This window comes from Tachysurus fulvidraco, chromosome 6 (genome assembly GCF_022655615.1).
Source record: "Tachysurus fulvidraco isolate hzauxx_2018 chromosome 6, HZAU_PFXX_2.0, whole genome shotgun sequence".
In the NCBI taxonomy this organism is placed as follows: Eukaryota; Metazoa; Chordata; class Actinopteri; order Siluriformes; family Bagridae; genus Tachysurus; species Tachysurus fulvidraco.
In genome coordinates this window covers 30,056,096-30,083,580 of record NC_062523.1, presented here as the reverse complement: position 1 = coordinate 30,083,580, position 27,485 = coordinate 30,056,096, and the positions used below count along the sequence as shown (strand labels likewise).

At 42.4% G+C, this 27,485-nt stretch overlaps 1 long non-coding RNA gene across 1 annotated transcript in view; it reads right to left on the bottom strand.

Moving 5' to 3' along the window:
- Positions 1-3,686: 3,686 nt before the first annotated feature.
- Positions 3,687-27,485, bottom strand: part of LOC125141517 — a 45,424-nt gene continuing 21,625 nt past the window's right edge. Inside the window, exons 2-3 of the long non-coding RNA XR_007140917.1 lie at positions 15,268-15,445; positions 3,687-3,991 (exon numbers count right to left, since the gene is read on the bottom strand). This is a non-coding gene — a long non-coding RNA (uncharacterized LOC125141517). The remainder of the gene's footprint in view (positions 3,992-15,267; positions 15,446-27,485) is intronic.

Below are 27,485 nucleotides of genomic sequence, written 5' to 3'. Positions count from 1 at the left end.
AGCTCTGTGTATCACTACCCACACACACACACACACACACACACACACACACACACACACACACACACACACACACACACACACACACACACCTTTCGACACAGCTCTACAGCTTCCTATTCTCTCCTGTTACTGTTTAACATGGTGGTAAGGAGGTAAGAGATGTGTGTGGTCTTCTTTCTGAGTGTCTTTATTCGTCACCATCCTCTCGGTGTGTGTGTGTGTGTGTGTGTGTGTGTGTCAGCGTGTAAAGATACACTCTTCCTTCAGCTGATAAGCGTGACACCAAAACCGAGTGATAGGTTAAAAAATGTTAAAAAAAAAGAGGGTGGTGTGTTCTCCGTCTGCTAGCAGGTGTTCGGTGTGTTAGGATTGTTAGGATGTGTGTGGTTTGTTTGTGATTTCTGTCGTGAATGCATGTAAACTAATTAATCAGACCGTGTGTGTGTGTGTGTGTGTGTGTGTGTGTGTGTGTGTGTGTGTGTTAGATGAGTGGGTGGGCATCCTCTCACAGGAGCTATGGTCAGACAGGATCAGTTTTGTTTACCTGCTTGTGTGTGTGTGTGTGTGTGTGTGTGTGTGTGTGTGTGTGTGTGTGTGTGTGTGTGTGTGTGTGTGTGTGTGTGTGTGTGTCTTGCGGCTCCATAAAACCCTTGTTTACTGTTTGTTCAGCATCTGACTGAAGTCATTCCCCTGTCCCCAAAGTCAGCAGGAGTCTGGGAAAGACACACACACACACACACACACACACACACACACACACATGGCGTCACATCAGCCACGTCACTCACTCACCTGTCACATCAAAGCAACCTTTTTCACAACTTTAAGCACCACCAGGTGCTAAAAAACCTCATAATTGTGCTGTAACTGCTGTTCCAGTAAAAGCGTGTGGTGTGAGTGACGATCCTGATGGTGATAGTTTTGTGCCACCAAACAAACATCAGGCTAATTTATCTGTCAAATACGTTCATTTCTCAAAGACCAGCGGTGTTTAAATCTCAGGAACAGCAAGAACACACACCGGGGTTTGTTTCGTAAAGACTCGGAGCTCCAAATTATAAATGACAAAATACAGTATGTCTGCAACGAACATTATAATAATCAAAACACTTTGTTTTAGTTCCAGGCCTGGAAGAAATGCTTCCTTATTCTGACGCAGTTGTGTATTATCGCAGCGACTGAAGATGTGAAGGCTGAAAAAATTCAGAGCGATTATTTCTTTTTCAGAATGTCTATATATGTGTGTGTGTGTGTTTCTCAGAATGAGATTTTAGTAGTACAGAGAAGAGCTTAAAGCTTCCAGGTGGAACGTGTTCATACTGATGTTTTTGTTCATTTATTTATTTATTTAGGATTTGTGTATATCTGATTTCTAAATTTGGCTAAATAAATAAATGAATGAATGAATGAATGAATAAATAAATAAATAAATAAATAAATAAATAAATAAATAAATCAAAGAACCGAAAGCTAAAAAACAGAAGGGGTGAAAAAAAAAGCACCCTCAAGGTTTTGGTTAAAATTTAAAAAAAAATTTTATTCCTGAATTCTCAACTTTTTTTTTTTATTCTTATTTTTATTTTCTTTATTTTTTATTTCTGTTGTTTGTTTGTTTTTTTTTCAATTCTTGACGATGTGAAATATGAAAAATACCGTTTTTCAAATAAAAGTTTTTTTTTTTTAAATAATAAATAAATAAATAAATAAATAAATAAATAAATAAATAAATAAACACACTTTAAAAGTCACCAGCAAGGGAAAAATAAATATATATATATATATATTTTAATTTAGGAAAAATAGCTAGACGTCAGATAGATTGTGTCAGAGTTGCTGATGGAAAGGAAAACATCTGTATGTGTCTCAAATCCGTGTAGTGAAATGCACAACTATGATCCTCAACCACAAGTGGTCACAAGTGGATGAGAAATATATGATACATGAGCTACATTTTTTGAGCCCATACTCTCTCATTTCACCTCATTTATCATTCATTCATTCATTTCCTACCGCTTATCCGAACTTCTCGGGTCACGGGGAGCCTGTGCCTATCTCAGGCGTCATCGGGCATCGAGGCAGGATACACCCTGGACGGAGTGCCAACCCATCACAGGGCACACACACACTCTCATTCACTCACACACTCACACACTACGGACAATTTTCCAGAGATGCCAATCAACCTACCATGCATGTCTTTGGACCGGGGGAGGAAACCGGAGTACCCGGAGGAAACCCACGAGGCACGGGGAGAACATGCAAACCCCACACACAAGGCGGAGACGGGAATCGAACCCCGACCCTGCAGGTGTGAGGCGAACGTGCTAACCACTAAGCCTCCGTGCCCTCTGGGATTTGTTTACAGGTCTAAAAATGGACAGGAAGATAGATCTATCATTATTTTCATGGTAACATCTTCTCTTCCTGTCTATCCAACTCCTGATGCTCCAGATACTAAAGTAACCAAAAGAAGGCAGCTTTTATTTCTCCCTTAATCAGTACGATGGTGTTCAGCTGCTCAAGCACAATTACTATAGAGTTTACTATTAATCACTTAGTCTTAGATTAGCAAACACAACATGAGACCGAACCAGAGGACCGACGGATGCTGACGACGAGCTTCTGTGGGACAAAGTAGTAGTAAATCTTTTTTTTTTTTAAATCAGCTGATTCATTTTATAATTCTGAACCAGTTCAGATCTTTACACACTTGATTCTTCACCCTTTCTGCTGTTCCCTGGAGGATCGGTGACTGTTTTAATGACAGAGTTGTTCAGGAGTCTTTCGTTCGTCTCCAGCAGTTAAAGCGCACCATGTTCTTCAGAATAATCCTCCAACTCCTGCACGTTCTTTACTTTTCCAGCATGTTACATGATGCTGAGATTCATCAGTCAGGCTCAAGAACACCACACCGACTCTTTAAGAGTCAGGAGGGTGTATAAACTTTTGAACAGCAGGATTGATTCATTAATTCTTTTGTCTTCTGGGAAACATGGAAATATCTTATGTAGCTTCTGCAGTGCTTTAAACAACAACAATAATAATAATAATAATAATAATAATAATAATAATAATAATAATAATAATAATAATAATAATAATAATAATAATAATAATAATAATAATAATAATTTGTATTATGATTATTTTTTATTTAAACATTATATCTCATTTATAAATAAATACATTTATTTATTTATTTATTTATTTATTTATTTATTTATCTATTTATTAAAAAGTATTTTAAAATAATTTTCTATTTAAAAATATTTTCATTTAAATTATTTTCTTTATATGAATAAATTTAAATGAAAATATTTTTCAATCATTTCTATTTAAAAATATTTTCGTTTCGAATTTATCAATAAAAAAATCATTTCTTTTTTTATTTCCCCAACAAATATGAATCGTATTGACGCTACCGAGTTTTAGAAGCTAAGCCATATTTTATTTTTAAATAAAATAATATATATTTTATTGCGATCTTTTTTATTAAATATATATATATATATACTATTTTTAATTATAGTTCATCTACATAGTCCTAAAAGAACTACGATATAACGTTTTATAAACCTAATTATAAACATTACAAGGTGATTTTCATTTGTCTTCTGTTTTGTATACAGTGAGTTTAAATAGAATTAAAACGGAGTGTAAATCCATCAAAAGACGGCGTTTAATCACAGAGCAGAAATTCATCTTCACCCTCGTTGACAAAACAGTCCTTAAACAAGCCGCTTTGTCAGAGTCATGATGAAGCCAAACATCTGATCAGACCGAGGATTAATGTTAATCTGAGCACATCGTTTACACCGAACTGAACAGTGGTGCCTTTGTTCTCAGGACTGATGATGCAAGTGTCTGATTCACGTGACTCGTCCTGAACTCCAACCTCAGCGTTAACCGGCTCCTCCGTGGCTCCTTGGTGTGTAACGTAAAGCTGAAATGTCCAGGCGAGGATTTATGAGCATTGTGTTACGAGTTCCTGTTCAGTAAAGGACAAAGTGTGTTGAAGTGAAACATCCTCAGAGGTAAACAGGACAGATGAACAGACCCTGAGACACACATGTGTTTAACGCATTAAGACGGTAAGATGATTGTCTCTCTGGGACGCACAAAGACGTCTTTACTCCTAAATAGCACTCACAACCTAGTGACCTCTGAAAGTTTGCACACACTTCCTGTCTCATTTTACATCCTACACACACACACACACACACACACACACACACACATATAGACATGTATACAAACACACACACATGTACACACTCACACACATATAGGCTTGTATACGCACACATACAGTGTACACACAAACACATACACACATACACGTGTATACTACACACACACATATAGACCTATACAGACACACATGTGTACGTACACACACACACACGTGTATACTACACACACATTAACACACGTAGACCTATACATACACACGTGTACATACACACACGCGCGCACATACACGCTCACAGACACATATAGGCATGTATACGCACACATACAGTGCACACACACACACACACGTGTATAATACACACACATAGACCTATACAGACACACATGTGTACGTACACACACGTGTACATACACACAAGCGCACATACACACTCACAGACACAAACATACTCACACACACAGGCATATAAACACACACACACATATATAGACATGTATACAAACACACACACAATTATAGGCATGTATACGCACACATACAGTGTACACACAAACACACACACACACGTGCATACTACACACACATAGACCTATACATACACACACGTGCACATACACGCTCACAGACACAAACATACTCACACACAGACATATAAATACACACAAACACACACACACACACGTGTATACTACACACACATAGACCTATACATACACACACGTGCACATACACGCTCACAGACACAAACATACTCACACACATAGACATATAAATACACACACAAACACACACACACACACACACACGTGTATACTACACACAAATAGACATATAAATACACACACAAACACACACACACACACGTGTATACTACACACACATAGACATATAAATACACACACAAACACACACACACACACACACGTGTATACTACACACACATAGACCTATACATACACACACGTGCACATACACGCTCACAGACACAAACATACTCACACACATAGACATATTAATACACACACACACACACACACACACACACACACACACACACACACACACACACACACACACACACACACACACACACACACACACACACACACACACTCACACACTGAGTAACCCCCCAAAAAACAAACACCCTGTGGTGGAGTGTTTTGTCAGATGGGTGGACATTAGGACCCTGGTGAGGTCAGAGATGCCCCCTGCTATGGTTCCCACCAGCACATCAACAGGGAAGATAAATAAAGGTACACCAGCTGGGGAAGCTCTTTAACACACACACACATGGGGGCACAAAGAAACGACAAGCTGACACAGTAACACAAACCACTTCTGATGAGGCGCACCAACACGTCCAGGCAGAAACGTTTGATAATTTTCACTCACATTGATTTTATCTCTGCGCTCGATTTTATCAGCGCAACATAAAGGCGAGAATAACAAGGTGCTTTCAGAGGAGGACGAATAAATCAGCGTCTGTTACGCTTCCTGTCAAAACCTGTGTTCTTGTCATATAAAAGCTCTAAATTAAGAGCACCGAGTTAACTGACAAGGAGTTGAGCTGCGATGATTAACACACACACACACACACACACACACACACAAACTCGAACATGTCCGCTTGGTGGCTTTCGGTCCTGTGGATGAATTCTCTATTAGGTCCCAGCATGGCACTGGTCCTGGACACGCGCGCACACACACACACACACACACACACACACACACACACACACACACACACACACACACACACACACAAAACACTGGCTAGCATTAGCATGCTGCCTGCATAGGTTAGTGCCAGCAGGCCTTTTGTGCGTCAGTGCAGTGATGTCAGTGGCTGTTTGTTGTGTGTGTGTGTGTGTGTGTGTGTGTGTGTGTGTGTGTGTGTGTGTGTGTGTGTGTGTTTGTGTGTGTGTGTGTGTTTATACACAGTCCATCAAGGCAAAAGTCAGACTTAAGCTCTCGCTTTGAGACAACGTTGCAGAAAGCTCCACACAAAACGTGCACATCCGAAAGTACAGAGCTTCTGACTCTCATCTAAGGTCTAATCTCGAGTCGGAGTTATCGGACAGACGGTAGGCGGAAATAAAGGTGAAACCGCTGCGACGAAACTTTCACACCTGCATGCGCATCGGCGTGCACCGGCACACACCAAAGTACCCGCATGCACATCAATCGCAGAGTGTAGGAGTGTGGAAAATATGAGGAAACTCTGTGGGTCTGTGTGTCTGATAAAAAGAGACAGAGAGAATAGAGACCGGGTTTGTCTGCTGTCTGTCTCTTATTTCCTTATTCAAGGACCCCTGTGCAGCAAGTGCAATATCAAAGCCAGATGGAATATGAATAAATCTAATATTGTGGAGGCTTGAAGGAAAAGGGCAGAGAGAATTAGATTCATGGCCGAGGTTAAGGAGAGGTTAGCCGAGCCTTTGATTTCGTCTAATCTCTCCATCAGATCAAACGTTAAACTGAGAGCAGCATTCTGTTTGGCTTTGAGCTACCGCCGCCGCGCACAAGGGGACATTCTTCCCCGTCGCTCCGTACCTTTGTTTCTCTTTGTGTTGTTAAACGGGCATCTCGGATTTGACGAGCTTGACGGCTGCGGTCCTCTCGGACCGAGCCGTGCGGAAAAATGTTACAAAGACGATCGTACTTTGTGTAACAGAAGCCTACAGAGTCGTCCGGGTTGTCCGTGTGGGGAAGTTAAGGGTTTGAAAATAGTTGCTTTAATCTGCAGGTTATTATTATTATTATTATTATTATTATTATTATTATTATTATTCCAATCCTGTCATTTAACCTCGGGATAAGGAACATTTTATTCTGAAGCGGGATTAGTGAAATTTGTGATTCTTGATTCTCTTTAATCAAAATTAAAAACATGTCCTCATGACCATCACCTCAGGCTCGATCATTACGGATAAACTTTCGATTTAAAAGCTAAAATTGTTATTCTGGGGAGCACGGTGGCTTAGTGGTTAGCACGTTTGCCTCACAACTCCAGGGTCGGGGTTTCGAGTCCTGCCTCCGCCTTGTGTGTGTGGAGTTTGCATGTTCTCCCCGTGCCTCGGGGGTTTCCTCTGGGTACTCCGGTTTCCTCCCCCGGTCCAAAGACATGCATGGTAGGTTGATCGGCATCTCTGGAAAATTGTCCGTAGTGTGCGAGTGTGTGTGTGAGTGAATGAGAGTGTGTGTGTGTGTGCCCTGTGATGGGTCGGCACTCCGTCCAGGGTGTATCCTGCCTCGATGCCCGATGACGCCTGAGATAGGCACAGGCTCCCCGTGACCCGAGAAGTTCGGATAAGCGGTAGAAGATGAATGAATGAATGAATGAATGAATGAATGAATGAATGAATAATTGTTATTATTTTCTATACTTAGCACCATACAAGCAAATTGAACTAAATTAAATCAAGATTCAACCAATCAGCACAAAGATTCAGAAACGCACTTATGTTGAGATTTCAGGGTTGTAGAGAAGCCACACCCCCAAACCCATTCACTACACATAGCGTCCAAAAAAATCGTATAACTTTTTCATTCATTCATTCATTTTCTACCGCTTATCCGAACTTCTCGGGTCACGGGGAGCCTGTGCCTATCTCAGGCGTCATCGGGCATCGAGGCAGGATACACCCTGGACGGAGTGCCAACCCATCACAGGGCACACACACACTCTCATTCACACACACAAACACACACTACGGACAATTTTCCAGAGATGCCAATCAACCTACCATGCATGTCTTTGGACCGGGGGAGGAAACCAGAGTACCCGGAGGAAACCCCCGAGGCACGGGGAGAACATGCAAACTCCACACACACACAAGGCGGAGGTGGGAATCGAACCCCCGACCCTGGAGGTGTGAGGCGAACATGCTAACCACTAAGCCACCGCCCACCCATCTCGTCATAACTTAATCTTTCCCGATTTATTTTTCCAAACCAAATGAAATGACTCGATCGCTTTTATCTATAATAGAGTTTATCTTTAAGTCCAGCTTTCCGGAGAGAAAAAAGCCAAATCAAGGTCACATGCACTTCAGCTGTAAAGAGATAAAGAGCGATTGTTTTCCTTTCTCTGATTAAGAACGTATACTTTTTAATACGATTCAGCATGAGACCACTAAAAGGAACCCCTACGGAGGGAAATGTAGCAAGTCATTTAAAGCTAATCAGCTTGATGCATCACTTTTGTGGATGAACAAGGCAGCGTGAATGTTCCACTGCTTAAAGCACGGGGAGGCTGTGAGAAAGCGGTCATTAAGGAATGAAGGATACGTGCATTTCTTTCTGCTCCGTATGATGAAAGTGTTTTTCAACCCGTCATCATCATCATCATCATCATCATCTCTCTCTCTCACACTCTCATGATGTGTTTCGACTGCGTCGGAGTCTCTCAAAACTATTTTGGGCAAAAGGGTGGGAAATCAAGGCCAGTGAAGCTTTATTGGTGCGACTCTCAGAGGACAATTTTGCAACCGAGCTCCGTTTGGAGTTAATGACGGATAAACGCTGCGATAGATGCAAATAAAAATAGATGGAAACAGAGCATGAAGGAAGAAAAAAAAGAAAAAGGGATGCAGTACAGAGCAGAAAACATCGTTCTGTCTCCTAAGAGTGCTTTTGTGACTGACTGCACTGTTGGATGCACCCAAGTCTCATCATCACACACCCACACACACACACACACACACACACACACACACACACACACACCTGAGCTGAGATCACTTAACTCCAGAGTTAGACAGGATGAGCATCTGTTCCTTCGCCCATGCTTTCCTGGTCCTTTTCATTTTTCTCCAAAGCCTCAGGGACATGATCTTTTATTTTCTCAGTCCTTCAAACTCTCTATCTTCACGTCACCGGGTGTCTGGGGTAATTGGGGTAAAGAATGGTACTGCTTTAAGGAGAGGGGCAGGATACGCACACACACACACACACACACACACACCCTCCCCTGAGTTTAGTCACAGTTGCAGACTCATACAGTGGGGAACCTGCCATATTGCGACGTGCGAGCGTATATGAGACTTCCCTCTGCTGAGACAATAATGAGACCTTAACAAGACAATAACGAGCCTTTAATGAGACGAGGGACCGGTGAGAAGAGTGCAATATGAATGATGGAAATGTGATTATGGGGTGATGTCTCCATTCTGCACATTATGTACGTAATCAATTTTTGGTCTAGAGACGAAACAGCGGACGGATTCGGTTCATCCTACGAGTCACGACATCGTTTCTCTACAAACGAGCCAGAAATCTTACGGCCGAAGAACGAAGCTCTGATGTTAAAACGCTGAAGACCCTCGACGACGATTTGAGAACACTTCTTTCTGTTTTTACGCTGCCTGACTTTTTTTTTTTCAATCAATAACAATTAACGTAACTCTGTGGAAAATCCACGAAACGACGTCCTGTTATCGTTAACATTATATTAACTAAAAACGTTCAGTCTATTTACCTGCCTGGTGAAAGAAAATACAGTAAAATATGTTCCTTAGTGATAAGCACGTTCGCCTCACACCTCAGGGGTTGGGGGTTCGATTCCCACCTCCGCCTCGTGTGTGTGGAGTTTGCATGTTCTACCCCGTGCCTCGGGGGTTTCCTCCGGGTACTCCGGTTTCCTCCCCCGGTCCAAAGACATGCATGGTAGGTTGTTTGGCATCTCTGGAAAATTGTCCGTAGTGTGTGAATAGACACGTTCATTTAAAACGAATGTGTTTTTACCGAACGGACCCGAGAAGACCCGAACTACTGTATCTCGTGTGTGTGCATCGACTCGAGTCCTTTTCCGACCTCTCCTCTGTTTGCCAAGACCGCTTGCGACATGTGGCCGGCGACGTGCGGCTGGCGGTAAGCTAATTTTCGTTGAAACAGACCTGTCAATCGATTTTGAATCCACGCTGTAGCGGTTACTTTAGTGTAGAGTTACGCAACATTCGGGTCCAATCGGGTTAAAAAAAAATTGCCAACGGGTCGGACTCGGGTCTGATTTTTTCGGGTTTGTCTCGGGTCGGGTCTTTCTTTAAAAAAAAAAAAAATATGCACGTCGGGTTCGGGGGAAATGGGATTTCTTTAGACCCGAGAACACTTCTAACACACACACACACACACACACACACACACACACACACACTTGACTATTGTTCTAAAAAAAAATTCCTCAGCACCTCAAACTAATCAGAAGTTTAAAGTTATGTGGCTGGAGGAATCACGCTGAACATGAGCTCATGAGAAGGTCAGTTTCTGGCAGTGTTGGATTGTGGGTAGTGGTTACGGGTCTGACTAACACAAAGACAAACGTTTCCCACAAGCACATACCAATGGGTTGACATGTTATTAGGCAAACTTATTAAAAAAAAAAATAAAACCTCGTGACTCATGCGTTAGTGTTCTTTTACAAACGTCGTTTGTTTTTATGTCGGATGCTGAGATATAGATTTTATTTCCTTGCTAAAAAAAAAAAAAAAAACATATGCATCCTTTTTTAGAGTCATTTGGTTCTTTAAGGTTTTGGACCATCTCAGGAGAATTTACGTCCAATCTAAGTCGTGTCGTAACCTCTTAACTTCTCGGATCTTGTTCGTCCGCTCGACCCGTCGCATGCTTTAACCGTTAGCTTCGACTGGTGTCGATATTTACCCTGAGATGAGGTTTATAACTGCCCTCGTAGTTAAACAAATAGTATTTAAAACCCTCGTCGGTCTCGAGCAATAAGCACCGATAAGCAAGAAAAAAAAACAATGCATTGTTCAGATCCAGGCCCTGCAAAGCTTGTATATCTTCTTCGAGTGGAAAAAAGCCCGAGGACATGGAGATTTTTTTTTTTTTTTTTTTTTTTTTCTTAAGCAAATTGTTAAAAGCAGACATCATAGACAAAAGCAAGAGTTTCCTTAAACGATCACGGTATAACATTTCAGTGAAGTGTTTGGTGTCAGGAGAATGTGTTTGGGGTTTTGTTTTTCTTAAAAAAATCTAAGCCTCGTTTCTCTGGATGTCTGTGTCCGTATGTATGTGGGTAAATGCCGACGGTGTCCCATGATGCTTTGCAGCTCTATGTATCAGACTATTGCATGACATTGTTTAGTAGTGCGTCATTTGGTGTTAATCTTCTGTATTAATGTTCAAATGTGTCACTGGGTGTTGGCAAGTCATGTCAGAAACAAGTAGGAATGTGTGTGTGTGTGTGTGTGTGTGTATATATATATATAAATAATCTTTGATATATAGAAAAAGCTTATATTTCTACTCTGTATGTGTGTATATATGTAGTTATATATAAATATACCAGTGTATATATTTATTTTGCATTATTAATTATTATACATTCATTCATTTTCTACCGCTTATCCGAACTTCTCGGGTCACGGGGAGCCTGTGCCAATCTCAGGCGCCATCGGGCATCGAGGCAGGATACACCCTGGACGGAGTGCCGACCCATCACAGGGCACACACACACTCTCATTCACACACACACTCACACACTACGGACAATTTTCCAGAGATGCCAATCAACCTACCATGCATGTCTTTGGACCGGGGGAGGAAACCGGAGTACCCGGAGGAAACCCCCGAGGCACGGGGAGAACATGCAAACTCCACACACACAAGGCGGAGGCGGGAATCGAACCCCCAACCCTGGAGGTGTGAGGCGAACGTGCTAACCGCTAAGCCACCGTGACCCCCAGCCTAATATTAATCTTTGTATAATAATCTTTGTGTGTTACGATATTTCTTCTGTAAAGCAGCTTCGAGACCACGTTTATCATTAAAAGTGCCAAAGAAATAGAATACAATTGTATTGGATCAACAACAGCTCATGACAAACTCTTTCTAAAACATTTTTTTTTACATTAGACATTTTTTTCTGCTGTGGATTCATCAGGTTTGTGTCTTTAAAAAAAACTTTGTTCTGTTTGATAAAAGGTATAAAGGAACAGCTCGAGCGAGTAGATCAGGTTTTTTCCCCCTTTGCGTCGCATGTTTGTGTTCCACACAGTGATATGATCGTTTTGTTACGTAATGGATTTATTTACAGACAAAACCTACCATGGGGGCAAGAGTAGAAATCATCGCTTAAGACTGGTGCTGTTTTTATTTCTAAACCGGTGAAGAACTTTCCCAAGTCAAGTCACAATGCAAGAAACTTTCAAAAACGATTTCCAACTCCAATTTACTGGAAACAGGTTTGTCGATAGCGCAGCGCGGATGGACAGATGCGATCGATGACTCTGTTGTTTTAGATTAGAATCAGATCTCCTTATTGGACCGAACGGAAGAACAGGGATAAAGAGGGACGAGAAGTCACTAAAGTTCGGCTAAATTACATTTCTTCTTTCGGTAGAAGCTTTTTATTGCCGTGATTGAGACGGAATCTGAATCGAGCATAAAGCTCGAGCTGCGATAAGATGAGCGACCTCGTGCTTCGGGACGGATTGAGACGAGACGACCGAAGACTTCCTGGGACGCTCGTAATTAAGACGTCCGGTCGAAAAAATTCGGAGGAAGATGGAGGTGCAGTACAAAGAGATGCAGCAGGGATTAAATAAATAAATAAATACATTAATAAAATATATATATATATATATATATATATATATATATATATACATACATACACACATATTATATACACACACACGTTTACATATATCTGTCTATATAGAAATTGAATATATATATATATATATATATATATATATATAATTAAAAATTTGTGTATTTTACTGTATGTATATTTGCATAAGGTTTCTTAAATATATATATATGTAAAAATATCAATAAAAAATAAACGTATAAATATACAAGATGTGTGAAAACATTTATACATTAATTATTAATGTTTTTTGTATTTAAATCTAAATTTATTTATTGTATTTATCCCTAATGAACAAGTCTAAGGCGAATTTGGTGACTTTGGTGAGGGAAAAACTCCTTTAGATGGAAGAGGAAGAAACCTTGAGAGGAACCAGACCCAAAAGTGAACCTCATCCTCATTTGGGTGACACTGGAGAGTGTGATTATAAACTGTTATAAACACCAGAGAGGGTTATTATGAATAATGTCCTTTCTACAGATGACAGAGAGTTAGAAATCATTTAAAGTGTTTTATTCCTTGTCGGAATTCCGGAGCTACAAACACAAGGCACAAGGTGGAAGGTGAAGCCGTTACTGCAGGACATCTCACACCTAGGAAACAGCTCAGGACCGATGGACAGACTCTGTGAGGTGGCGTATAGACGCAACGTCTCGTACCGCGTCACATCGAAATCGTACAAATGTCGATAAAATCTACGCAAACTCGCGGTGATCGTCATCGATCCTAACCAGCAGTCAAACTAACATCCGTAGGACGACGTTCTGGTATGAAAGTTTTGTAAGTGTAAGAATAAGATCGAGTAACTTATCGTTCATTAAATTCAAATAAAGAATTAATTTAAGTTGGATCTAACATTTCTAAACACCGGAGCTTTGTCGAGGTTGTGTTTGTGTGTGAACTCCTGATTTAGACCAAGTCATTTTAACTACTAAATACAAATAACATCCTTTCTTCTGCAAGTTTCACTTATCCTGTCTTTCTTTCTAATTGTTGTTTTTTTTTTTTGGCGGGGGGGGGGGGGGGGCGTTGGATTGTAGGAGTAAATTTCCCAGCAAGACTGCATCATGCAGTAAACAAATTTCTCCTGGCAAACACACGCACACACACGCGCGCGCGCACACACACGCTCACACACACACACACACACACACACGCGCACCAATATACCGGAATTTGCACTTTAGTGTGTGTGTGTGTGTTTGAGAGTGTGTGTGTGTGTGTGTGTGTGTGTGTGTGTGTGTGTGTGTGTGTGTGTGTGTGTGTGTGTGTTTACCTTGCAGACAAAAGGTTTCTTTCATCATTATTAAACCTGACACAGACTTTACAGCCGACACACACATTTAAGAATGCTGTGTGTGTGTGTGTGTGTGTGTGTGTGTGTGTGTGTGTGTGTGTGTGTGTGTGTGTGTGTGTGTGTATGTGTGTGTGTGAGTGTGTGTGTGTGTGTGTGTGTGTGTGTGTGTGTGTGTGTGTGTGTGTGTGTGTGTGTGTGTGTGTGTGTGAGTTAGTGTGTTTTTCCCCTTCTAACAGCCTCTCAGTGCTGGTTTCAGTGCTAACTTTTTTTTTCTTTTCTTACTTGCTTTAAACTCTTGCTCAGTAAAACAAGTGTCCCAGAACACACACACGCGCACACACACACGCACACACACACACACACACACAATACTGTCAGAGAGACAATTGAAAACAGCAAATTAAATCTCACTGTAGAAAATCTGATGGTATCATTGTCAGTTGTGTGTGTGTGTGTGTGTGTGTGTGTGTGTGTGTGTGTGTGTGTGTGTGTGTGTGTGTGTGTGTGTGTGTGTGTGTGTGTGTGTGTGTGTGTGTGGTGCCATGTTGCTGTGTGAAGTAGCTTAATGCCGGAGCTTCACAGCCACAATGTAACAATGCAAGCCACCGGTGTCTGTTTACTGTCTCTGTGTGATTTCATCAATGAGAAACAATCAATAGAGACAGAGAGAGAGAGAGAGAGAGAGAGAGAGAGAGAGAGAGAGAGAGAGAGAGAGAGAGAGAGAGAGCTAGTAGAAAAAGGTTTTATGTACAATTTGGATCTCTATTCTGTCCAATTTAGCTCTTCGTGTCCCTCTCTCTCGCAATTTCTCCGTCTTTTTGTTTCTCTCGGCATGTATTATCCGTACCATATTTCTCTCTCTCTCTCTCTCTCTTTCACTCACTCACTCTCTTTCTCCTCACGGTATTCCTCTGTCCATCTCAATCACTCGCTTTCTGTTCTGCCTCACTGACAGCAGAGAAAAAAATAATGGATGATATCAGAGACCGGCTGTTGGTTTGAGTGTGTTATGGAGCTACATTTTAATAAATAAATAAATAAATAAATAAAAAGCTGATGTTGATATCAGTCTGAAGACAAGTGGGATTATAAATACGGAAGGAACTACAGGAAGTAAAAAAAAAAAACAAACCAATCCACCAGAGAACATCTCACCTCTCGTTCGCATCCTGTCACCGACTTGTCGAAACGTCTGGCATGTTTTTTTTTAAATAGTTTGGTATCTTGACGTGTTTTAGCGTTGCTGTCAGGATAAGGTCAAGGCCGTGCAGCTCCCTGCGTGGGTGTGTTTGATTACATCCATGCGGTAGTGATGAACCTCATAAACCATTTCCTGTGGTGCGGCAAGAGAGGGACGCAAAGCCATGATTTGATCATTCGGCACAACAGTTCCACAGAATCCAGATACACACACACAGACACACACACACACACAAAAGCAAAAAAAAGGCCCCTGAGCAAGGCCCCTAAACTGCTCAGATGTATAAATGAGATAGATGTAAGTGGCTCATACATGTATGTAAAGGAATAAGAGCACTGAAACTGGAGACTCCTTCCATTAATTATATCACACATTACTGCTGCTGTATATTGTACCGAAGCATAATAAAAAAAAAAGCACAATATCGTTTTTGCACCCCCACACTTTATGTACATAACCGATCTGTCATATACTATATTCATATTTTATACTCATTCTGTCTATACCGTATCCCGTCGTCTGCGTCGTCTTGTATAGTATTGTGTATGTGTGTACTTTTGAGAGTCACAAAAAACTGCTGGAACCAAATTCCTTGTGTGTGTCAACATCGACACACTTGGCCAATAAATGTGATTCGGATTCAGATTCTGATTCTGAAATGATGAACAAGAGCTCAAACAAACGCTCGGAGCATCTCAGAGAGCAGAACTGGGCTTGATAATCACCATTTATTTACTTTTAAAATAGAAACAATTGTGTGAAAAAAAAAATATATATATGGTGCACGGTGGCTTAGCGGTTAGCATGTTCGCCTCACACCTCCAGGGTTGGGGGTTCGATTCCCGCCTCCGCCTTGTGTGTGTGGAGTTTGCATGTTCTCCCCGTGCCTCGGGGGTTTCCTCCGGGTACTCCGGTTTCCTCCCCCGGTCCAAAGACATGCATGGTAGGTTGATTGGCATCTCTGGAAAATTGTCCGTAGTGTGTGTGTGTGTGTGTGTGTGTGTGTGAATGAGAGTGTGTGTGTGCCCTGTGATGGGTTGGCACTCCGTCCAGGGTGTATCCTGCCTCGATGCCCGATGACGTCTGAGATAGGCACAGGCTCCCCGTGACCCGAGAAGTTCGGATAAGCGGTAGAAGATGAATGAATGAAAAAAAATAAATATACGTATATATATATATATATATATATAAATATATATAATTTTTTTTTTTTTCTGGAACTTTCTTATGAATATATTTCCCCTATTGGGTGGAAAGTCCTGAGTGTCTCCTTTCATATGAGCCATAAACCACCACGATGGAGTGTGACATGACAAAGTAAAGCAACCCAGAACAGGCCAGAATTCCATTTTCCTCTGGTGTAAAGAGCGAACAGAAACCCCACAGGACACATGGGACTTACACTACACTTTACATCCATACAGAAATGTTATGATGACTCAGATACAGCTGGTTACTGTACATCAGGAGTACAGGACTACAGAGGATAACTGTCACATGATGTGAGCCAAACCACCTACAGCTCAACGTGACAAAATCTAAGGACCTAGCGGTCGACCCGAGGAGGACCGAGGCACCTATGACCCCTGTTTCCATCCATGGGGTCTCCGTGGACATGTTGGAGGATTAGAAATATCTGGGAACGTCTGTACTTTCTAAAGAGGCTGAGGCCCTTCAACATCTGGACTACGTTCCACAAGGATGTTAGTAGCAAGTGCTATCTTTTTTGCTGTCGCATGCTGGGGCAGAAGACTGAAGGTAGCCGATGCCGACAGACTAAACAAGGTCATCCGTAAAGCTGGTTATGTTGTCGGGGTGGAGATGGATAAAGGATGTTGTCTAAGCTACTGGCTATCTCAGTTAACATCTTCCACCTGCTCTATGATGTCCTGGATTCAGTCGCAGACTCATTCAACCGAGTTCCTCCACAGACAGACACATGAAACCCTTCCTGCCTGTCTATTGGACTTTATAATCCCTCTGTGCAACAACACACCTTCACCCATATATATTTAAATCCTAGTTTATTTATAATTTTTTGCATATATTATCTTCGTGAATATAAGTGTCTATTTTTTTATAGAGACGTCTTTTAATGAAGGATTTCTGAAGCGTTCATTATTGGTGCATTTCATATCTATACATATATATATATCCTTTAAGTTTCCATAGTTCATTGCTGCCATAGCAACAAGCGGTAATGTTAACAAGACGTGATTAATGTCCATAACTTCATAACAACTGAATGATCAATTAACTTTCCTTTCCATTATGTACAGCTGATTGCAGCTCCTACAGGAGAAGGTACTGGGTTATGAAGGCCAGTGTGTGTGTGTGTGTGTGTGTGTGTGTGTGTCTACTGTACATACAGTTCACAGTCCAGGACGTTACATCCCATGTGTACATTCTTTAGCAGGATCACATGACTTCCCATCTCACTCTAACAGCATCTCAGTGCCAGTGTGGTGGAAATGTGAGAGTTTCCTCAATCGTACAGCACAATGAGAGCATTTGTTGTTTTTACTCTAATTCTGCTACTAATAAAAAAGAAAAAGGTCTGAAGCTCCAGCCACCATCAGCACTGCACAAAAATGAGATGATTTTCCACCCATTTGATCGGACGAGCTGCGTCTCGAGCGGGCCGATATTTATTATAACCAGCGTTTATCGTGAGCATCACTCGGCTCGTCCGTGTTCATAAAATTCCCCTTCCTAGTGTGTTCATTCATCCATTCATTCATTTTCTACCGCTTATCTGAACTTCTCTGGTCACGGGGGGGGCATTCTCTCTCCTTTTCTCTCTCTCTCTCTTTGTCTCTCTCTTTGTCTCTCTGTCTCTGTCTGTCTCTGTCTGTCTCTTTCTCTCTCTCTCTCTCTCATGTGCAATAGGATCACCGTGAGCAATCAGAACCATCCTCACCTCTTGAGGTGCTAATGTGAGAAGGTTTATCCGTGCCCAACCTCTGACCTTTCCCATGGTGATCTCCTCTTTCTTGAACCTATAATCCATTACTCTTGGCTATAAATATATCAAATTGTGTATGGAAGTAAAAAGATATCACATAGAATCCTACATAAACACTGCTGGAGTGTGTGTTTCGGATTTCATGCCTCTGTTGGGCGTAAAATGGCTGAAGCGTGCGTTTGGGGTGTGTTTGGGAGTGTTTTAATTCGAATGGGAATGAATCTTATATTTGCCAAATAAGTGACTAATAATAAAAAAACAAAACATCTAAGCATTTTGTATTTCAGGAAACTTTAAACAATGCATGTGTTAAACATTCATTCATTCATTCATTCGTTAATTTTCTACCGCTTATCCGAACTACTCGGGTCACGGGGAGCCTGTGCCTATCTCAGGCGTCATCGGGCATCGAGGCAGGATACACCCTGGACGGAGTGCCAACCCATCACAGGGCACACACACACTCTCATTCACTCACAAACTACGGAAAATTTTCCAGAGATGCCAATCAACCTACCATGCGTGTCTTTGGACCGGGGGAGGAAACCGGAGTACCCGGAGGAAACCCCCGAGGCACGGGGGAGAACATGCAAACTCCACACACACAAGGCGGAGGCGGGAATCGAACCCTGGAGGTGTGTGGCGAACATACTAACCACTAAACCACCGTGCCCCCCCCCCCCCCCATGTGTTAAACATTAATATTTTACTTCAAAAAAGTGAAGAAGCCCATTCAACAACGGACAGTGTCGCAAAGCAGCTTTACACGAACGTAAAAATTCATTACATTTATATTCATATTTATCTCTATTGAGCAAACCAGAGACATCGCTCGCAAAGAAAACAAAGAGAGGAAACAAAATTAACTTACTGACTCAAGAGCAATTATAATTTAAATCTAAAAAAAAAAAAAGCTAAAATCCATAAGCACATACGGACCTCACTATCATGATGCCATCCTCTTTAAAACGGTGAATTTGTCCACAGATGCCATCATATTGGATCCTAATGACTAGGACTGATACCAGTTCTATACTGTGCTCATTAACTTTCTATTTGCAGACATGAAAAATGCACCGACGCCAAACTTCCTACGCCATGTGACGCGAGACTAGCATATGTTGTTGTGCGAAACAAACAGATGACGCAAAATGACAGCGAACTGGATGTATTTAACGATTAATGACTGCAATCAAAGCAAAGCAGGCTGCAAACTGTGCTCTGAGGAAATATAAAGAGGGAAAACTACAGCGCTTTGCCTGAAATCCGAGCAATCGTCACTGAGTAGAGTAGAATAGAGCAGAGTAAAGTTAAATGGAGTACAGCAGAGAACATTTGAGTAGCATAAAGTTGAATTGGAATTTAAATAGAATAGATTAGAATACAGAAGTGTACAAGACAGTGTGATAGAATAACATGGAATTGAATAAAGTAGAATAGTGTAGATATATTCATTCATCTTCTACCGCTTATCCGAACTTCTCGGGTCACGGCGAACCTGTGCCTATCTCAGGCATCATCGGGCATCGAGGCAGGATACACCCTGGACGGAGTGCCAACCCATAACAGGGCACACACACACACACACACACACACACTACAGACAATTTTCCAGAGATGCCAATAAACCTACCATGCATGTCTTTGGACCGGGGGAGGAAACCGGAGTACCCGGAGGAAACCCCCGAGGCACGGGGAGAACATGCAAACTCCACACACACAAGGCGGAGGTGGGAATCGAACCCCGACCCTGGAGGTGTGAGGCAGACGTGCTAACCACTAAGCCACCGTGCCCCCCCCCCCCCCATGATATCCAATCTTTTCTCATTTTTTATTGTCACATATTTCCCTCTCACTACACTTACATGATGCTCAGAGTTTTGACTGACATAAATAAATAAATAAATAAATAAATAAATAAATAAATAAATAAATAAATAAATAAATAAATAAAAACAAAAACTGACTGTTTTGTCATGTCCGTGGTCTCCAGCTTCCATTGAGATTCCACACACAGAGGAATATCAGTGTGTGGTCATTCAAATGAGTTCAAGTTACCATGAATTTCACACACACACACACACACACACACACACACACACACACACACACACACACACAAATATGAAGTTTTGAAGCGAGCATGCAGTGAAACTGTTGCGTGTGTGAATTTAAAAAAGAAAAAAAAAAAAAAGCTTTTTGTGTGGGCTTGTGTGTGTTTTTGGATTTCATGCCTCTGCTGGGAGTAAAATGATGGAGATGTGTCCGGGGTGTGTTTGGGAGTGTTCTCACTGAATGTTAATGATTATCACACTCGCTGAATGGGTGATCATCAAGGCCAAGAGCTGAACATTCTGAATAATAATAATAATAATAATAATAATAATAATAATAATAATAATAATAATAGCACAGTGGCTTAGTGGTTAGCACGTTCGCCTCACACCTCCAGGGTTTTGGATTCGATTCCCGCCTCCGCCTTGTGTGTGTGGAGTTTGCATGTTCTCCCCGTGCCTCGGGGGTTTCCTCCGGGTACTCCGGTTTCCTCCCCCGGTCCAAAGACATGCATGGTAGGTTGATTGGCATCTCTGGAAAATTGTCCGTAGTGTGTGTGTGTGTGTGTGAATGAGAGTGTGTGTGTGCCCAGTGATGGGTTGGCACTCCGTCCAGGGTGTATCCTGCCTCGATGCCCTTTGACAACTGAGATAGGCACAGGCTCCCCGTGACCTGAGAAGTTCGGATAAGCGGTAGGAGATGAATGAATGAATGAATGAATAATAATAATAATAATAAGAAGAAGAAGAAGAAGAAGAAGAAGAAGAAGGAGAAGGAGAAGAAGAAGAAGAAGAAGAAGAAGAAGAATGTTTCCCAATGTTCCCTTTATTTATTAGCGTGCACTAGTTCAGTCCCGTTACAGATGGGATCCTAAAACAAAATACTTTAATTCAGGACGAATGAAGAATTCCGACATTTTCCGACAAATGACACGATGCACTAGTTAAGAACACAGAGCCTGCCGTTCCTCTTTTCCCGTCGGTAATATGCTTAGATGCTTCGTAATTGGACAAAAACCTCCAGAGCAAGGGATCGGTTACAGCTTAACACAGAAAGAATGACGCCAAAGAATGAAACGGTGCCCCAGAATTCCTCCTAACGACATCACACCCCATTATTTTACACAAACGCCAATGCCAGCCCATATGACCAGAGGTTTTCTTGAATTCTGGGAAATAAAAACCCGTCATGGATGAGAAGAAAGAAAGAACCCCAAACACATCGAGACAGATGGCCGGGCGAGTCGAACAACTGACAGCAGTGATGTACAGATACAGATAGATCATCTAACACTAAATCCCTGCTACATTTATAGCTCAGAATTCTTTGTGCGATATATGTATATATTTTGTGCTGTGACCTTTATTCCTCCACTCAATCTAGCGCTTGATAAACAACAGTCATATGACCAGGATCTACCAGGCATAGACCCAAGATAAGAGTGTGTTTCTTGGCACGTGCGATTAGCGTATTTAAACGGAAAACATCCGAGCGTTCCAGATGCCTTCGGATCTCCGTGCTTCCAAAGTAAGCAAGATTATCCAAGTCTAAGAGGAAACATCTTCAGACGGATTCGTCCTACAGGAACATTTGGAAGTTCAGCAGGTCTACAGGACATGTGACCATTCTGATGTTTACAACCTCTGAGTCAGACATCTATGGAGCAACACGAGAACAGTCTATGGAAAGGATCAGTTAGAAATGTATGAAAATACAGATCAATAAAAGCAGAGAGGTGTCACGGTGGCTTAGCGGTTAGCACGTTCGCCTCACACCTCCAGGGTCGGGGGTTCGATTCCCGCTTCCACCTCGTGTGTGTGGAGTTTGCATGTTCTCCCCGTGCCTCGGGGGTTTTCTCCGGGTACTCCGGTTTCCTCCCCGGGCCAAAGACATGCATGGTAGGTTGATTGGCATCTCTGGGAAATTGTCCGTAGTGTGTGTGTGTGAGTGAATGAGAGTGTGTGTGTGCCCTGTGATGGGTTGGCACTCCGTCCAGGGTGTATCCTGCCTCGATGCCCGATGACGCCAGAGATAGGCACAGGCTCCCCGTGACCCGAGGTAACAGAAACAGAACTAGTGTCTGGACATGTTGAACTAGCATACCTGAATTAGCGCTCTCTTATCTGCGTTAGAGGAAGCGGTGAAGTTTCCTGTACAAAATAGCGAGTGATTTTCATCTGAAGAAGTGATTCATGATTAGACCATCGCTCATACGATACACTATTAATCAGCCTAAATTCATCCTGAAATTGAACAAGAGCCCTGTTTACCTCACAGCCACCAAACACACACTCAGTTCCAATTCGTTCAAGTGTGCGAAAACAAAAAGGTACAAATCAGTATTCATAGGTTTTAACTACACCACCCGTGAATAGACGTTGGAGCTCGATAGATTGACGATGTATTAGACCCCCGCCGTTAACTTTTTTTTTGTCGAGCAGAACAGTGAAGACAACGAGAAAGGAAACGGCATATGAAGCGGAGGACCCTGCTAAGACTCCCCGCCGCCCTTCATCCTGAACTCCTACGTCTCTGAAAATAGAGACAGCCTCAGACTAATGATTCAATCATCGCTTCAAATGGAAGTCACTCAATGAGCGCAATTAGAATGCTATTTATTCTTGTCATGTTTTCAGGCCTTTTAATCCAAAATTACTCATCGCTTCTTTGGAAAAAGGAAAAAGGAAAAAAAAAAAGTCCGGAATCACAAGTTTGAAAAACCTGCCTCAAAAAATACAACTTCTGGATTTTGTAAACGGATCTTATGCCGAGTTTAAACAGCAGTCACTTCTGCTCAGCGTCTAGCAGAATGGCATGGAGATGACGTTATGAAATTGTTTCAAGGCAACTCGGTATCTTTTTAAGGCCCGTCTGCATCTTCAGTACCTTAGAAGTGGTGGCTAAAGTGGTTACGGCTCTGGGTTGTTGATCGGAGGATCGGGGTTCAAGGCCCAGCACAGCCAAGCTGTCACTGCTGGGCCCTTGAGCAAGGCCCTCAATTCTCCCTGCTCCAGGGGCACTGTATCATAGCTGCCCCTGCACTCTGACCTCAACCTTCTCAGTTGGGGTATGGGAAGAAAAGTATTCCACTGTGCTGTAATGTATTGTAATGTGGTGATAATAAAATGCCCCGTTCTAAACTGCCCTGCAACATGCAAAGGGACTTTTATACCCGGACCATTAAAAGCATCCTGACAGAAAGCATCACAACCTGATACAGGAGCTGCACCGAGTGTTACGGTTAGCTCTCCACAGGGTAGTGCGTTCAGTCGTGCACACTATCTGCCCCGAGCACTTAAACCTGCAGTCCGTCAACACCAAACGGCGCTGGAACAAGACCAGGAAGATAGTCATGTGACAAGATAGCGACAGTCTGGGAAGCTCTTCTTGGAAGCACCCAGATGAGTATAGGTTTACTTTTCCATCAGGTTCCTCTCAAGGTTTCTTTTTCGTATCAGCTCAGGAAGCTGTTCCTTGCCAATGTTGCCTTTGGCTTGCTAATTGGAAATAAATCTAGACTACGATTTTAGACGTTATCATTTTTATATCCCTGCGAAGCTGCTTCGCTCGATTCCCGCTTCCGACTTGTGTGTGTGGAGTTTGCATGTTCTCCCCGTGCCTCGGGGGTTTCCTCCGGGTACTCTGGTTTCCTCCCCCGGTCCAAAGACATGCATGGTAGGTTGATTGGCATCTCTGGAAAATTGTCCGTAGTGTGTGTGGGTGTGTGTGAGTGAATGTGTGTGTGCCCTGCGATGGGTTGGCACTCCGTCCAGGGTGTATCCTGGGTGTATGCCTCGATGCCCGATGATGCCTGAGATAGGCACAGGCTCCCCGTGACCCGAGAAGTTCAGATAAGCGGTAGGAAATGAATGAATGAATGAATGAATGAACAAACAAACAAATAAACAAACAAGGTTTCTCTCTTATCCTTCCACAATCTTTCCCCACAGCCTTTACAACATGTATACAGGCTTTGTTTATTTTATTTTAAAAAGCTTTTTCTCCTGCACCCACACAAACACCATTTTAACTCACTGCAGGAAAAAAAACTTGTTTAAAGATGAAGAAACTCCATTAAGGTCTGGAAACTCTATTTTGGAAACTGTACTCTATAACGTCTATTAGTGCATTCGCTCGCAGGTGTTATGAAGGAGCTAAGACTGCGGATTAGGACGTTAGTTCGAGGTCTGTAATATATATATATATATATATATATAAGGTGTGTGTGTGTGTGCATTTATTTATTTTCTCTCTGGTTTATCATCACACCCTCATACGGAGGACGCACGCTCCCGAATCCGCCGCTGAACGTTTTGGATAACGCCCGAGAGACACAGCAGCTGTTCGAAACAATTTCCGATCGGAGATTGTGGTGACTGAAGAGCGCTTTTCATCTTTTCTTCCGTCCTTGGGGTGTTTCACATATCGGTTTGCTGCATTATAGCTGTGAAAACGGAGGAGTAAATCGTCCGTTTTCAAGACCATCTGTAAACATGTGGATCGGGCTTTACACCCATAACATACCGGAGACCGATATACAAGACGATATGTCTGACATGCTACAGACCGAATGTAGGAATTTTAAATAATGGCTTTTAACACACAGTTAAGCTTCTTTTTATCTGGTGAACCATTTTTTACCCTGCAGGGAAAAAAAAGTCGTTTTTTTGATCTACTTTTATTTCTATGATCTTCCTCGTTCCTTTTTCATCGATTCCATCCTTCCAGCTTTGTCTAACAAAAGCCAAACGCTCGACTTCATCCGACACGTGTTTTGATCCGGCACCAGGGACGTGTTCTGTCTAGCGGACGCTCGGTACCATGTGGGAAAATTAGTTCTGCAGTTTTCGCCAACTTTTACAATTTATTTATAAAATATTCCGTTGTTGTTGTTTTGACCGTCGGACTCGTGTGTGTAGAACATCTCGGCGTTCTGTAGCTTTACATGTTCCCTTCAGAGGCACGAAGAGACTCGAACACTGCTTGTTTCATCGTGACATGGTTTGTGAAGGTTGGAGTGGAACTCTGACCCCAGACTCAGACTCGACCCCATTGAACATGTTTGAGATGAACTGGAACACTGAATGATCCCCAGACCTCCTCCCCCTCCTCCTGATCACAGGATCTGATCTCACGGATGATCTCGTAGCTGATTGAACACCATAGATAATACACATTAGACTAGAATTTAAAATAGTATTCTGACTATTCTGTCACTTTTTAATCTCTAAACCAAACGACTCCTTTTGACCTTTCGAGCCTAATCTTGCCTGGCATAAATTAAGCTGTGTGCTGGACTTCAAAAGGAGCGAGAGAGCGAGAGAGCGAGAGAGAGACTTAATGTCCGGAGAAGAAGACGTAAGGTTTTCCAGACTTTTGGGGTCATGACCCTGAACGACATTTTCTCTCTCTCTCTCTCTTTCTGTTCCTCTCTCTCTTTCTATTCCCCTCTCTCTCTCTCAGCCTCTTTCTGTCCCTCTCTCCCCATCTCTCTCTCTGTACCTCTCCCACTCTCTTCTCTCTTGCAGCCTCTTTCTGTCCCTTTCTTTCTGTCCCTTTCTCTCTCTCTCTCTCTCTCCCTCTCACTGTCCCTCTCTGCCGCTCTCTCAGCCTCTTTCTCTCTCTCTCTCTCTCTCTCTCTCTCTCTCTCTCTCTCTCTCTCTCCCTCTCACTGTCCCTCTCTGCCTCTCTCTCTATCTCTATCTCTCTCTCTCTCTCTCACACTGTCCCTCTCTGCCTCTTTCTGTCCCTCTCTGCCTCTCTTTCTGTCCCTCTCTCAGTCTCTCTCTCTCTCTCTCTCTCTCTCTCTCTCTCTCTCTCTCACTGTCCCTCTCTGTCAGCCTCTCTCTCTCTCTCTCTCTCTCTCTCTCTCTCTCTCTCTCTCTCTCTCTCTCTCAGCCTCTCACTGTCCCTCTCTGCCTCTTTCTGTCCCTCTCTGCCTCTCTTTCTGTCCCTCTCTGCCTCTCTTTCTGTCCCTCTCTCAGCCTCTCTCTCTCTCTCTCTCTCTCAGCCTCTCTTACTCTCTCTCTCAGCCTCTCTCTCACTCTCTGTCCCTCTCTGCCTCTTTCTGTCCCTCTCTCTCTTTCTCTCCCTCTCTCTCTCTCTCTCTCTCTCTCTCTCTCTCTCAGCCTCTCACTGTCCCTCTATGCCTCTCTCTCTCTCTCTGCCTCTTTCTGTCCCTCTCTGTCTCTCTCTCTCTCTCTCTCTCTCTCTCTCTCTCTCTCTCTCTCTCTCTCTCTCTCTCTCTCTCTCTCCCCCCCTCCCTCCCTCCCTCCCTTTGAAGTCCAGCATGTAGCTTAACTTGTCAGTCCTTCTCTTCTATAGGTCTCGTACGTTTCTTTTATTATTCTTCCCTAAAGCAGTCTTAAGCTCTGAAAGGAAACTATAACACTTAATACCATGTATAATAAATAATGAAATATATCCCATACAAGCCTAGATGAAATGTATCACTTCAGCGTTATGAGGAATATCATCTACACCGAACATGTTTTCCTTTCACTTACGATCAGGACTGAAAGACGATCGTGTTTTCATGCACTTTGTCTCTCCGTCGGTTTTGCATGTGGCCGAATGATCGTGACTTCGTTTACATGTGCAACTTTTAATCCCTGCTTCTCTAATCTTTTCATCTGTGTGTGTGTGTGTGTGTGTGTGTGTTGGTGTCGTCTGGTCTCTATGCAAAACACACAGGGCAGCATGCTTTACCTGCCTCCTTTTGGCATTTATTATAATGTTTAATGTGGAGAATTTTTCATTTTCAACACGCACGTTTTTCTTGCGCATGTCGTTATTGACCCAATTACCGAGTCCATTACTCTACATTTGAGCTTCGAGACCTGCTAATTAGAAGATTAAAAAGCTCTTAATGCAGTCTGTTCATTTTCAAAGACTGTTTCTCGATACCAATAATGTGATAAATGGACTAATGTTCCTCAGCTGAATTCTCCTGCTTATGTACCTCGTGTTAGGGTATCAGAGATCTGGCCTTATACCTTGTCTTAACGCTAGCACCTCTGTCCGCTTGCGTAAGCCATGACACGTGATACTAGCTATACTAGTTAAAGCGACTGATCTCAGAAATGTCGGCTTGATCGGTTGACCGGTCGCTGGCAGACGAAGCAAAAAAAAAACATAAACCCAAATCTGTCC